This window comes from Metarhizium album (assembly GCF_000804445.1).
Source record: "Metarhizium album ARSEF 1941 chromosome Unknown scaffold_7, whole genome shotgun sequence".
In the NCBI taxonomy this organism is placed as follows: Eukaryota; Fungi; Ascomycota; class Sordariomycetes; order Hypocreales; family Clavicipitaceae; genus Metarhizium; species Metarhizium album.
Window position 1 is genome coordinate 811,694 of NW_024467581.1, and position 16,142 is coordinate 827,835.

A 16,142-nucleotide genomic window follows, 5' to 3' on the forward strand; every position below is an offset into this window, starting at 1 on the left:
GCTAGATTCTACGTTAAAGATAGAGAGAATTAATATAGTTAGAATGTAAAATAAACATTAAGCATTATATAGCCTTAGTACTTCTATATAAACTTTATAGTAAGTAGATCTTATATATAGTATTATTCTATTTAAGTATTCTTACTTAGTATAAGTTAATATAAATAGCCTCTTAATGCAAAATACTTACTGTTCTTAATTATAATTAAATTATATATACTAATAATAAATACAAAAAGAATAATAAAATAATGCTATATATAGAAAGAAGTTAAAGGTATAGTATTAAGAGCAGTAGTAAAGACACTAAGTTAAGAATTACAAAATAAAAAAAGAAGAGAGGAGAAAATTCTATACTATAATTTTAATATATTTAAAAAAAAGATATATAACTTTTATCTAGTAGGGGACTTATTAATTATTAGTTAGATATATAAATTTATTAGCTTAAGCCTAGACCTTACTAGCTAGTATAGCTAGTAAGTAGGCATAAAACTTAGGAAGAGCTTCTACTATATTTATAACTTAATTAAACCTATAAAATTTATTAGAAGCTTAAGCTCTACTTTTTACCTTAGGCAAGTCTGCACTAAAATAGTATTATAGTTTTATAATATTTTATACTTATAGTATATAAGTTACTTATTACTATAGATTTTATAAAATAAATTATTTTCTTATAAAACTTAAAATTGTAAAGAATTAAGAGATTACTTACTATAATATAATTTCTTAGTTTAGTCTATATAAAGTATATATTAAAATCTATAAAAAAGAAACTACTATTATATCTTAGTACTATCTAGACTTTCTGCTCCTTAATATATAATAAGCTTATTATAGTCTATATACTAAATAGCTTATATATTAAATACTTAAGAATAAACTCTTTTGTTTCTCTATTTAATTATTATACTATAAAGTTAATAATAGCAAAAAGATTCTTTAATAGTATATAAGTATATATAAATAAACTAAGGAGTTTAGTGTATTTTATAGTATTATCTGCCTGCTGTATAGAGATAAAGTTCCTAGTACTAAAACACAAGCGTTCTTCTATACTACTAGCAATTATTAGCTATAAGTACTATAGCTTCTAAGGTTATTATCTAAGTCTATAATACCTAGTTATAAATACTACTTTCTAGCACTACTAAATTAAATATTGTCTTAAATTATAAATTATAAGTACTTTACAATCTATATAGTATGTATTTCTAAGAGCAGCTAGGAACTTATAATTTTATAGTAGTTGCTTTATTTTTATAATGCTAATAAACTTATTTTAATTCTGCAGAGAGATACTATATAATACTTGCATTTTATAATAGTTTAAATTATTATAGATTAGCAACTTAGAGCTAGTATAATTATCTAGCTTTATACTCTCTCTAATTTTAAAATTAAGACTCTTAGCAAGGTTTAAATATTATACTTAAAGAGCAGAGAATATTGCCTATATTTCTGGATAATAATATAAGAAGTATTTATTTAGAAGAAGCATAATAGTAAGGCAATAGTTTTAGCAATATATTAATATTATAGTAGTACTCTAGTAGTTTATAGACTTAATATTGCGCTTAAACTCTCTATAGAATTTATTAGTAGATAAGTTAAATTACTAGTAGAATAATACTAAAATTATACTTATACTTATCCTTGCCCTAGAGAGTAAACACTATAGTATAGCTGCTATAATAATCTGCTACTTTAGTATAGTAAAGTCTAATATAAATATTAGAAAGCTTAGTCTTATTATTATACTATTAACTCTTTACAGAAGTATTAATAGAGATATTTAATATATTTATAACTAAGTATAGTAAAGAAATTATAACTAAGTACTAACTAAAGTTTGCTTTTAATATAGTAAGGTTTTAGAATAAAGAGAGCGCTTATTTAGTACTTTAAGAAGAACAGCTAGTAATAACTATAAGAATTATTAGAACTAGACTTAAAATATTTATATAAGCGCTTTATAAACCTTTATTAAGTTATATAGTCTAGCTATATAAAGTAAGAAGAAACTAAATTACTTTTCTTTTAGTAATAACTTTATTATATATAATATATTTCTTATCTATAAAGTATAGACTGCAAATAGTAAGAACTAAGTACACAAAAGTTTAATATATAGTAATAAGCTACTTAATAAATATAAAATAAGTTATATTATAAGTAAATCTACTATAGTTTATAAAATTCTTTATATAGCTCTTAAGTATAGTATATAAGTTTAGCTTAATATATATTACTCTTAGGAAATACTATAGAACAATAGAAAGAATAATATAGCTATAAGTAAGTTTTTATATTCTCTAAGAATTAAGATAATAATATAGAGATTAAAGTTGTCTTTAAGTTAGAGAGAATAGAATTATATAAAACACTTTATTTACTTATTTTATACCTTAAATAGTAAGAATATTCTAGAAGACTAGAGAGATTAAAAGTTTTAAGAGTTCTTAGTACTTAGAATAAGTAGTATTAATAAGTTAGCTATAAACTCTATCTAAGGCAGGAAATAAGTTATTTAATTTTATAATTAGTAAGTAGACGTAAGGTATAGTAAAGATAAGTATACTAAGAATATTTATTAAATACTACTAAGTATATATACTAAGTTTAATAGCTGCCTTAAATTGCTTTATCTTTACTAGCTTATTTCTAATATACTTAGTATTTATAAGAAGTTGCTTGCTATATTAACTAAACTTAATTATATTATAATTAAGATTAGCTTATTTATTGCTTAGTATTAAATAGTAGTAATAAGGCTGATTTACTTTATAGCTAAGACAGCCTGCTAACTTCTACTAAGATAGTATATCTCTAAGAATTAATTTAATAAAGAAGTAGATAAATAGCTTCTTACTCCTAATATTTAGATATATCCTAGCGTTAAGCTTGTAAAGATAGTATAGACCTTTAAGAACATCTGCTAAATTAAACCTAAATAGACTAAGTGTAAGTAGTATAAAACTACTTTATTTTAATTATAATTCTTTTTTTAAATATTAGAGAATAAAATAAAGTTCTTTAATAAATTAATATATATTGCAAAATAAGCTAAATATATTAGTAAAGAGAAATATTAAAAGAGAAAGTATATTTAAGTTTATAAAGTAGTTAATTAAATACTATCTGCTAAATTCTTAAATTTCCTTCTTACTATATAGCAGTATAATTAAATATATAGGCTAGAAAGTTTTTCTTCTTTAGTTATAAAAATACTAAATAGTATATTATATACTAAGTAGTTTAGGAGAAATACTAGTAGAATTAAAGTAGTAGTTTATATAGATATTATAAAGTTAGCTTATAACTTACTTTACGTTAATAATACTTTTATTATTAAGAACTATAATTAACTCTTAATATATATTAAACTACTATAAAAAAAAGCCTAGGTTTATTGCTATATAAAGTTAGGCAGAAGTATATTAACTAAGTATATAGTTTGCACCTCTAGTATTAAATTTCTCTCTGCGCTCTCTGCTACTACTTACCTTCTAAAGTCTAGGCTAGTATAGAAAACTCTTTTAATATAAAGTTTTTTACAACTAGTATTTAAATAAACTTATTCTATAAAATCTAATAGCTAGATAAAGTAGCTATAGAAGTATAAATATAGTGCTTAGAAGTTGTTTTAATTAACTCTCTCTACTAATAAGCTTGCTATAGTTTAGATATCTTACTGTTTATAAAGTAAGCTATATCATAATATATTTTTTCTAAATTACTACTAAAGCTAAGAAATACTTCTAAAATAGTATAAATATTAAATATAAGTAAATCTTTATATAGTTTAAAGTAGAATAGAAGTAGCTTTTTATCTAACTATAGTATTTTCTTTCTTAGTGTAATTAGAGGTAGACTATATTGCAAATAATTTTATAGAGTATTCTTATAAATTAGCAAATTCTTTAGTTAGGTAAAGTTATCTACTAGCTAAAGAACCTCTACTAGCTGTTAATATTCTTTCTAAGAGATATTATACTATTTCTTCTAAATTATTAATATAGTTGCAAAATAAAATAACTTTAAAGGCATAACTTTATACTTAACTTTAGATATCATATTCTCTATATACTAATGCAATTAATAATATAAATCTCTATTTAGTATTATAATGCTATCTATATATTATTAGGACTTATTTTGTATATCTAGATAAAGTTCTTTAGGCAAATTATAATTTAAAGTTATAATAGCGTTTAGAACTACTATAGTTCTTAGCTCTAACTTAAGTTCTATATTATTCTAAGAATTATAAGTATTTTTACTAGCTAACTATTAAGTGTTTATTATATACTATAAATCTCTATTATTAAATTTATTATTCTTAGAAGTATTATTTAATATACTAAATTTACTAAGTTTACGCTTAGCACTATAAATACTTTCTGTTAAGTTCTTATTTTATTACTAGTCTTATATCTCTCTATATTATATAATAGTATTAACTAAGTTTAATACTACTTCTATATTAGTTCTAACTTTATAATACTGCTGTATAAGCTAGGTAGAGATGTTTAAGATATTATCTAGGATTTTAAGTAGTTACTCTAAGTTATCTTGTAAGAGTAAGTCTTTATGTCTATTAATGTTTGTTACTTAATTTTACACTCTAGTATATCTATATATATTATCTTGCTTAAAATGTAGATTTTGCAATTAACTTACTATACATTTATAGTTATATTAGCTTGCAGCTCTATTCTTATTAATTGCTGCACTCTAGTTTTATCTTTATTAAGAGGCTTATTCTCTAAAATCTTATGCTTATTATATAGGCAAATCTATATTATCCTTATATTTTAGACTAATAAGCCTAAATTAAGGCATCTTATTGTTTTAGTATATTATTTTAGTGTAAAATTATCTAGTTATATAAAAATAGAATTAGAAATAAGCCTATAAAATTTTCTTGTAAATTAGTAGTTAGTATTAGCAGCTAACTATTAGTATTATTTAGGGGAAAACTTTACTTACTTATCTACTAAAACAGTAGTAAGTAATCTTACCTTATACTTTAATGCTAATTTGTCTAGAATTTAGAACTTTCCTATTATAGCTATTTCTTAATGCTAGCTTAAACTTAAATATACTTCTTCTTTATTTATAGAATAATAGTTATCTAGCTAGATGCTAAAGTAGAAAAGTTCTCTATTCTTCTCTTATCTTCTTTTCTTTTCCATTCTTCTCTTCTTCTTGCCTAACTATTATAAGAGTTATTTTGTTACTATACTATAACTCTTCTCTACATCTTTACTATATAACTTCTTTATGCTTTATTTCTAGTAGGCTTTATTATAAAATTTTATTATAGCTAGGCTTATACTACTATACTAATAATTAGTTTTACTATAAATTATTTATAGTCTAGCTAGCTTCTAGACTTTAATATACTTAATAATATAGAAAGAATTAACTTATTATTACTTATACTTTATCTACTCTCTCTATCTTTAATTCTAAATATATAGTTATTAAATAAATCTAATAAAAGTATATTTACCTCTAGAAAGAATAAGACCTTTAAATTATAGAACTATAGAGTTAATATATATTATAGTATAGATTCTTTAAGTTTTATCTACTAACTTTTTTATAGTTAACTTTATTACTGCTAAATATAGTAAAGAAGGCTTTAGGTATTATTTAACAAAAGAGTAATTAGCAATTAGTAAACTAAAAAGCTAATATCTACTAAGTAATAGCTAAATTTAAATATATACTTTATATACTTTACTTTATTAACTTTAATAAGTCTTAAGAGTTATTTACTATTATATTTTACTTTAACTTAATTAAATCTAATAAGAAATATAAGTACTACTATAAGTATAGTTATAGTAAGTTTATTAGCTTAGTAAATTCCTAGAAAAGTTGTATGCTTAAATTATTCTGCGTAAGTCTTCTTTTATAATACTATTATAATGCTATTTAGTATTCTTAACTAATAGTTAATAAGTATATATTAAGAGAGTTAGTTATAATAATTATAACTTTAGAATTTAAACAGAAAAAAAAGTTATTAAATTTATTATATTGCAAATATTTATAATAAATAACTTTTATGCTATCTTTAACTTTACTAGGAGCTATATTAACTTCTAGCACTCTAGCCTAAAGGTTAAGTAGTAGTATAAAAGTATATATAAAAATTCTATTATAAAGTTTTAAGTTTTCTATTGCTAATTTTTTAGTTATCTAGACTAATCTTAGTAGTTATCTTAAAATAAAGTACAACCTTAAGAATAAAATTATAAATAAGCAAAATTCTATAGCTAGATTAAATAAATATACTAAAAGCTAGATTAAAAACTATTAAAATAAATATAGTATATTTAATAAGTATAATATTTATTAGCTTAATATAAATAAAGTTAAATTAATTTATTAAAAGCTGCTATATAAAGTTAAAGCATTTAAAACTAATATAATTAATTAAGAGAAAGAGGAAGATCTCTATATTAATAATTTGTTTAACAATAAGAAGATATAAGAAAGTTAACTATACTTAATGTATTTATTTTAAGCTTGCCTTTATAATTCCTTAAATAGAATTCTAGCTTACTATAGCGTTCTTAGCTAGTATATTAGTGTAATTCTTAGAGGCTCTTAAGAGTATTTATTACTAAGTAGCACTTTACAATTAGTATATCTTATTTAATTGTTTTTTTTTAGGAGCAGCTAGTATATCTAGAACTAGGCTGCTATTTTATAATAAGCATTACTAGAATTACTTACTATACTTAATATATAAATTATAAGAAATAGTTAATTTGCTTTAAGTAGTTCTCTTTATACTTAAGAGATAAGAGATTACTTAGCTATAGTTTTTTATAATAAATAATACTATATATAACTAATATAATTAATTAATTTATATATTCTTTATGCTATAAATCTCTTTAATTCCTTGCCTTATTATAAATTCTTTTCCTCTTAAAGTAAATGCATTCTTATAGAGCAGAAGTATATATATAGTTTTAACTATTTATTACTATTTTATCTGCCTATACTTATTACGTAAAACTATATATATAGTTTTAACTATTTATTGCTATTTTATTTTATAGTAACTCTAGGTCTTATAGCTATACTATACTTATTATTTATAGTTTAGCTTGTTATTATTTTGCCTACTCTCTAAGAGTTAGTAATAAAAGTTTCTATATTATTACTTAATTATATATTAATACTCTTTACTAGCTGTAATAGTAAGTATTTCTTTCTTTTCTATTTTTATCTAAAATAAAGTATATCTTACTACTACTTCTTCTTACTTATTTATATTTAACCTTATGTTTGCACTACTACTTAGAACCTATATATAGCATTCTTCTGCCTGCTAATACTACTACTTCTCTAACTTTTAGTATTTTATTTATTGCTATATATATTATTTTATTTTTATTTAATAAGTATTTTAGTATATATTTAGCACTTAGGTTTATTGCTCTCCTAGAGTTTATATATTTATATTATAGTTTTAAGCTAAGTATATTAATTTAGAATTATAGTATTATCTATATAGCACTAGATATCTTTAAGTTGCTATAATAAGCTTTATTATGCTTTTTCTATATTATATAAGAAGGAATTAAAAGATCTAGTAAATCTTAGTCTAATAGTTATTACTCTAGCTAGAGTAATAATATATAATTTAGCGCTCTTTAAATTAAAGCTTCTAAAGAGCTAGATAAAATAAGCTAAAAAGAATTCTATATATATAATATTACTTTAACGTTTTATTATAAAGTTGTAACTTCTAGATAAGCATTATTTTCTGCCTTAACTAAATATAGAGTAATATAAGACTTATAAGACTCTTAAAGTTTACAACCTAAATTATAAAGGCAGTATTATAATATTAAAGAATAGCAAGATCTTTAAGTAAGTATAGAAAAAGAAGACTTAGCTATTAAAAGTATAGAACTTAAGACTAAAAAGTAAGAAACCTTACTTTATATTAATTATAAAGTTAATTATAAATTATACTAATAAAATTTATAGAGATAACTTTACTAGAAGAAGATATAAATAAAAATACTTCTAAAGAATTTATATTTAAGCATAAATAGAGAAAGAGACTAGTAGCTCTAGAAGAATATAACAAAAAAGAATTATTTATTAATAAAGATATTATAGTTAATAATTCTAATAAACTTCTAGCTAAATAAACTAGAAAATAAAGATATTTAGAAGTAAACTCTTTAAGTCTTAAAGTACTATAATTTTCCTTAAGTTAACTTATAATTAAAGTAGAAGACTTTTATATAACTTAGGCAGCTAATATTACTAAGCTAGAAAACTCTCTTAATAATAACTTTATTGTAAATAAAGAGACTAGCTAACTTAAAGAGACTAACTACTTAGCGCCTTCTTAATTTAGAGAATTAAGTTCTAGTGTTTCTTATAATATACTAGATATATTAGTAACTCTTAATTTATCTACTAATATAGTTATACAGCCTAGTCTATAATTCCTAGAGCAAGTAGAGAGTATAGAGCATAGTAATAGCAATACTACGCTTAGTACTACTATTAATACTATAAATATATCTTTATATTATTATAAAGTATTAACGTTTAAATAGTAATATAATGCTAACTAAGCTGCCTTAAATAATATACTTAGTATATTGCTGCTAATTGCCTACTAAGATAACTAGTAGACTTAGCCTATATAAAACGTTAGTTATAATGCTAATAGTAATAGTAAATATAATTCTAATAATATTAATCTAGCTCTTTATTAGTTTGCACTAGTAATTATTATAGAAGATAGTAATAAGCATTTTTATTTTTTATATTATAATACATTATAATACATTACAATATTATAATATATTACAATATGCTATAAATTATCTTTACTTTATAGTAATTAGAAGGTAATTAGAGATACTAAGAACTTAGGTTTATAATTTTCTTTGTTTAAAATGCATTTAGAACTTTATAGAATATTAGGGAACTAGAGCTTACTGCTTAGAATAAGCTTATATAGTAGTTATAACTTTTACTATTAATTGCTCTTACTTACTACTAATATTAAAACTCTTTGCTATAAATTACTCTTTATCTATAGTGCTACTTTACAATAAAGTTATTTAGCATATATAGTCCTAGTATATTAACGTTAAGTTTATAGTATAGTATTTAGTTTCTATGCTTAGCTTATAGCTCTCTGCTTAGCTGCTTTACTACTTATTCTATATAAGCTTTTTCTAGCAGCTCTTTATAAGAAGCAGGTTCTATATTATATAATTCTATTTAGTTGCTCTACTTTAGTAAAATAGAATTAATATTAAATAGTAGTATTAATTATACTTATAGTAACTATAAGTACTACTTATCTTAACTACTTCTCTTTAAGTACTATAGCATTATATCTAAGCTAGTATTACTTTATATCTATAGTATATCTTACTTATAAAGTAAATATATAACTTTAAATAAACTTAAAAATAAAATAATTTCTTTCTTTACTATAGTATATTTACTACTGCTATATTATTAGTCTTTTATAGTTACTATTAAAATAGTAATTTTAGTTTATTATAATTTTTACTATTATATTATTCTACTATAGTAAGAATTAAGACTCTAAGTATTATTACTAATAAATATAAAGTTATAGATATTAAATAATATTACAAATATTATTATAAAATGCTACTAATAAAAGTCTTCCTAGTTAATTAGTATTCTTAAAAGCTTAGAATACTACTAAGATAAAATCTCTACTAATACTAGTATTAATTAGTAGTTAGTTAAATTATTTATAGCTATAAGTCTGCTACTAATAATAATTATAGTAATTTTATTATAATATTATTTTTATATAATATTTTAGTTACTAATTAAGTTACTAAACTTTATGCTTATAGTTATTTAACTATACTTATATTAATAATATCTATATAGAGCAAAAACTCTTAATATATACTATTATAGATATACTATAACTGTGATTTAGTCTTATTACAATTATACACGTTAATAGTCTCACCCCACTAGTCCTCAGAAACAGGGGCCGCGCGCGAAGGTAGTTATCCCCCACCAGCGGTCTACCTCCAAAGCCATCTGCCGTACCATTAAGCCGCCATGCAAACATAAGGCGCGCATCTCTCATCGCCAGCCTCATATGCCACAAGCAGCCAGATGTTAACCACGGACGAGGCCCTGTTGATGTGGTCAAAATGGCCTAGCCGCTGTCTCAGACCGCTTCTCCAACAAACGCTAGCGCGACTTCATCACAGATCAGGACGTGCCAAGAAGTACCAGATGTCACGTCAGTCCGGCTTGTGTGTGGTGCTCCATTCACATTTTGTGTTTCTTGACCCAAGGTGTCGACCACATATGTCGCTCGCTAACCTTTTTTTTTTTTCAGATTGTAATTACGACAATTATAGCCTCGTACATTTTGTCCCCCAAGTTGTCGCTCAATTCATAGTTCTTCTCTCCCTCTCAAGCTGGGGCGCCTCGACCGGGTCAATCCTCCTTTCAGCCATGCCGCTGGACTCATTTTAGTATACGAAACTAATGAGTACCAGCGTTGATAGGTATCCTCTCGCCTCTGGCATCATCCTGATAACTGCTGCGTATGCCTATGACAAATGGTACGTCATGCAGAGTACTAGTCTCTGCGTGGAGCACAGACGATGAAGAATACTGTATCTGCGCTTTCATCAGACACGCTCGTCATCTACTGAGGATTTGACTCCCCATCCCGGATGTGGCTCAGTATCGTTTACAGCACCTTGGTGTAATATTCGGCGAACGATGATCCTCATGAGCCAGGTGCCTTGATTTCGAGTCAGACCGCTGTCGCCCGTGTCCATGTACCTACACTTCCGGCTGAACATTGCAAGGCTCACTGGACAACGGAGTGTGCGAAATGCGACGTGCCGTTTTCACAGAGTCGAATATAACATCGCAGCATGTATACACCCACGCGATTGTGGTATCGCGGATTGAATATCTGTCCCATTCGCTTCGTTCACCTTGTCAGTTCAGACTCGACGATCCATTCAGTCAGACCTGGGGGGATGTTATGTAAACACAGGAAGCTTGAATGGCTTTGCTCTTGCACTGTGTTCGGTGCGCGGGAAGGACGGCACCGTGTGTTTGTTAAGGGGAGCTCCATCTGGTACAAGTAATTCGGACGCGGGGAGCATCTCCTTCCACCATGTATGTCCTTGGTAATGCGACATTTGTGCGGCTGGGCACAATGTCTTCTCTTTATTCCGATACGTCAACAGGTTGCTGTTATTCAGTACTATCACGAGGCTATTTACTCTGGTTGGTCGATTAGCTACGTGCCTGGTAGGTTCCTAGGTGTTGAAGTATTTAGCATCGTGGTGCTCTCAGGGCGTCCCTGCTAGGCCGAATCCCCGTTACAACCCATGAGCATCTCGTGATGGTGGCTACCCAAATCTACTATAAGGCAGGCTCTTGGGACGTGATTTCTAATGTCCACGCGACCGGGCACAGGCAATTGAGATGGTAGTCGCGGCGTCAACGGCTAAAGAGCCGATTGTTGGGTTGTTTGACGACATGAAGCTACCAAGTTATAGGTCATAAGTTAGGGGTAGCGTTGCCCAAGCAATGAGGCGAGCTTCGCTTTGATAGTTCATCACCATGCTACAGAAATCGAGTTCCTTCTCTTGATTTACCCCAAGATCGTAGGGGAAAATGGCGCTCTCACCCTGTATGTCTGTAACCTACTCCGTACGAGAATCAGCCAACATTGAAATTTTAATGGTGGTAGGTGCAGGGTAGGCTGCTCTATAGGTGTCACACGATAGCGGGGGCACCGAAGCTAGATTTCACGTAGATGATACGAAAAAGCCTTGAATTAAGCTAAGCATACAAAAGAGAAAATATGTGTGCGTTCTATCTCCTTTTTTATGCGAAGGCTCAGGTCGGGTCGCTAGATCCATTGGGCTGATGACCTCAAGTGACATTAGTAACTAAAATCTAGCTACACCAAAACTCATAGAGCTGCTCACAAGGCTCTATCTAATAATGCCTTTAATCGCCGCCGGGTAGCCTGTTAATTATATTAGGGCTGCAATGTATGTGATGTAGCTCTTTATAACTTAGACTTCTTAGGACTTCTATTAGTAGAAATTATGTGTGAATTTAAGTATCTTTTATTTTCTAGTTTTTAATTGGCTGATGATCCCTGCAGATACACCACTAGAGCCTTCGCACTAAAAAAGAGATAAAAAGGGGCGCTCGGGTCTACGATTCGCGTGCGCATTATCCTAATTCCGTTCGATTACGTGGCCAAATGCCCAATTCAGCTAATGGGCATGCCGTAACGTGCGACAATAGGGGACATGAAACCCGACCTTCGACATACCAAAAAAAAGGACATAATTGGCGTACAAAATCGCTGCGAGTGAGAAAGCAATTAACGGTCACATCAAATATGTAGAAATTCTCCAAGTGGAAGAGGGGATATCGAAGGAGAAGTGTGTGTGTGTGTGGCCGATGATTTTGTGACTGACTATAACTACTGCTCAGTGTTAGACTCGAAACCGCCAGCGCTTATGCGTAGGCGACTCACATATGAGTAGGTTCGGGATTCAGGTGCTATGCGGCGTGCGAGAATTCAACTCGAGAGAGTGAAAGCCGAGGCAAGGGTGGGCACTGCAGAGTGGCATTGCGAATTGCATACCCGTATTCAATTCGTCAATCTTCAACGGATGAAAAAACACCAAAAGAGTGCAGTTGCTAACAGTAGCTTCCAGCAATCCGCAGTGGAGCGCAGCACCGAGGAATGCCTACTACGTATTACTGATGCACGGTTGCCGTTGGCAAGACTGCTCCGACACGAGACTTTATCATTTTCCAAGAAACAGCAGGCCCGCCACAGCCAGCAGTCTCCTGTTATCCTAAAGGACAGTCCCATCAACTCAGGCCCCCTTCCTACAAAGATCGACACGACCTTGCTTAATCGGGACACGGCTCACAGTGTGGTGCTAGGTGCCACGGCAAGGACAGTGGATACAGAGATGGGAAACTGGAACTGCTCATCGTGTGGAGGATCTCGTCTCCGTAAAGACGACACAGAGCTCAATACAAACAGATTATGAAAAAATACCACGGCTGGAGAGGCTATTCACAAGTACAAGATCTGATGAAGGGCGGATTTGAGAAGGCCTAGAGCGAGCCCGTGGCGACACAAGATTAGTAGTGGTCAAGTATAGGTCAATGCTTCTTAAGTAGTATTAGTAAACCATGGGCAACCAATCAGAGCCAGTCAGGTATAGCTGCCGAGTCAGCCCGTCTGTCTGTGTTAAGTGGTATCTAGGCACTCCGTAAGTACGTACCTATGGGCACAGAGCCCTACGTGCATAAATATTGACATGTACTTAAGAAGTACGTATATAGACTGGGCCGGGCCCAGGGGGCCCTGGTGGCTGCACTAGGTGGATACTTACTCAAATGTTTCATGTCGCTCTGTTGAAAGTTCCGTGTGGAGGACACTGACACGGCAGAGTTTCCAAAGGAGGCTAGCTCCAGGAACCAGAGTAAAGGCTGTTTGTGATTGTGACCAGCTGGGCACGCTGGCGCTCTGAATGCTGCCTGCACCTAATACTTAAGTACGTACTTAAAGTACTTACTTGAGAAAACGACCTACGTTAAGTACCTAGGTACATTCAAGCTAAGTACCTAGGTAATTAAGCAAGTACTCCTTACTTTAAGTACTTACCTAGGTACTTAAGAAGGGTATTTCACTGCCACTGCTTTTCGACGCCAGTGTCACCACGACTGTACTAAGTACTTCTTAAGTAAGAAGTAAGTATTAACGTGTATTTTCTCCGATGACGGCTGCGCGTCGCAGAGTTGAGCGACGATGCTGACCGTGCACTGCAAGTACGTTCGGACTACAATGCAGTCTGAGATGCCAAGGAAACCAAGTTATGCAGAGTACTAATCGTAAAACGTTCGCGCTCAGGATCCAGCAAATATTCATCCATCCCCTTTCAATGTGTGAAGGTGCTTTGGTCGTCGCGACCCCGATTCTCTGTAATATCTAGGGGTGGCAACGAGTCGTGTCACCTACAATTAACGCACCTTTGCACATTCAAGGGGGGGAAAGATTTTGGAAAAAGGTTGTCGCAGCCATTTTTGTTGCAATTTTAATAAATGTCAAATGCGCCTGAGCGCCCCAGTTAATTCTCCAATACAAAGTTGACCCCCTGGTCAACTCTCCGCACGCCAACCCCTGAACTCATTGGCCACTCGGGATTACATATTAACGGATACTAACAGTTCGTCACATCAACAACGGGTCGAGTGGACCTCCCCTTTTGGCGATGTGTAACTAGTCCAAGTACTAATCGTGCCCGCCCCACTTTATGTGGTTCGGCTAGCAAAAGCCCTCACCACCAAAGGTGGTGCTCGACAGCAAGGCGGGCCGGACACCAAGGCGGGCCAATTTTCAACCTAATAACGCTATTAACCTCTTCGCCTATAATGTACACCCTTCTCGTCCCAAATTTCTAGTAGATCTAGTACAGAATCCAGACGCCATTTACGTGCCTTTTTAGCTGCTTCAAAAAACGTCCTCTTGGCGTGGTTGTGGCGCCTTTTGTCGGCATGCTCTTTATGCTTGCTGTTCGCCTGATGAACTCGAGAAAGGTCTTTGCAAAGGCGTGATTGGAAGGAGAAACGGCGAATGGTTGACGCGACAGGTATGCATTTGTTGGCGGTGACGGGAGGGGAGCCATATGAAGAGGTGCATTATCTGTTGACTGTTTTTCTAGACCGGGAAATAAAAATAGGACATGTATAGAAAACCAGATATTACAGCCCTTTTTAAAAAAAAAATCAAAAAAATCAAAGGTCGTCACTCATTCATTGGAAGCTTCAACGAAGAGTCCCTCCTGAAGATATCTGGAATATAGATGAGACTGGCTTTCGTATTGGAATGGGAAAGGACCATTTAGTTGTTACAAAGCGAAGAAGAGCGCATCTATTTTCAATGCCAGAAAACAGGGAGACTGCAACAGCAATAGAATGCATTTCTGCTGGCGGCAAAGTTATTCCTGCCTTTCTTATCCTTACAGGGCAAAAACACATGGAGTCCTGGTATCGGATAAAGGAGCTTGAAGCTAATACCAAAATAACAGTCTCACCAACCGGCTTTACGAATGACGAAATTGCAGTTGCTTGGATACAGCATTTTCAGGAATTTGCAACGCCAATAGGCAGATATCGCCTTTTAATCCTAGATGGCCACGGATCACACCATACAATTGAATTCGTTGAATACTGCGAACAGCACGATATAATTCCCTTTGCGTTGCCCTCGCACCTTACACACATCCTTCAACCTCTTGATGTTGTGATATTTCAGCCACTAAAGCATTATCATGCAAAGGCGTTGGATATCATTGTTCGAGACGGCGTGTTGAATATTACAAAGATTGAATTCCTTGCTTGCATTCAAGCTGTACGAAAACAAGCTTTCAAGACTACTACTATTCTCACAGCCTTTCGAAAAACTGGAATTTCACCCTACAATCCACAGCCTGTAATTGAGGCCCTTGAACAACGAGCTGCAATTTACACATCAACACCATCGCCGCCGCCGTTATATCACAACAACTCTTCCGACTTTGAGACGCCCACAACACTCAGGCAGATAAATAAGGTTGCCAACAAGCTAGGGGAGGTATTAGAAGACGATACATCCCTTGAGCCTGAGTTTGCACGCAATATCAGTCGTTTTATCCGCGGCTCTCTTATTGCAGCTACTGAGCTTATACAGACGAAGAGAGACCTTGGGCGTACAAAAGCAGCTCAATTACTATCACAGCGACGTAGAGCTCATAAATATCACGCCCTACAAACTGGTGGCGTTCTTTCTGTGGATAACGCGCGTGAGATAGTCAAGCAAAACGAGAATGACCGCCTTAATACTGCTCGTCGGGTTGTTGAGGCAGCCGACAAAAGGCGCCACAACCACGCCAAGAGGACGTTTTTTGAAGCAGCTAAAAAGGCACGTAAATGGCGTCTGGATTCTGTACTAGATCTACTAGAAATTTGGGACGAGAAGGGTGTACATTATAGGCGAAGAGGTTAATAGCGTTATTAGGTTGAAAATTGGC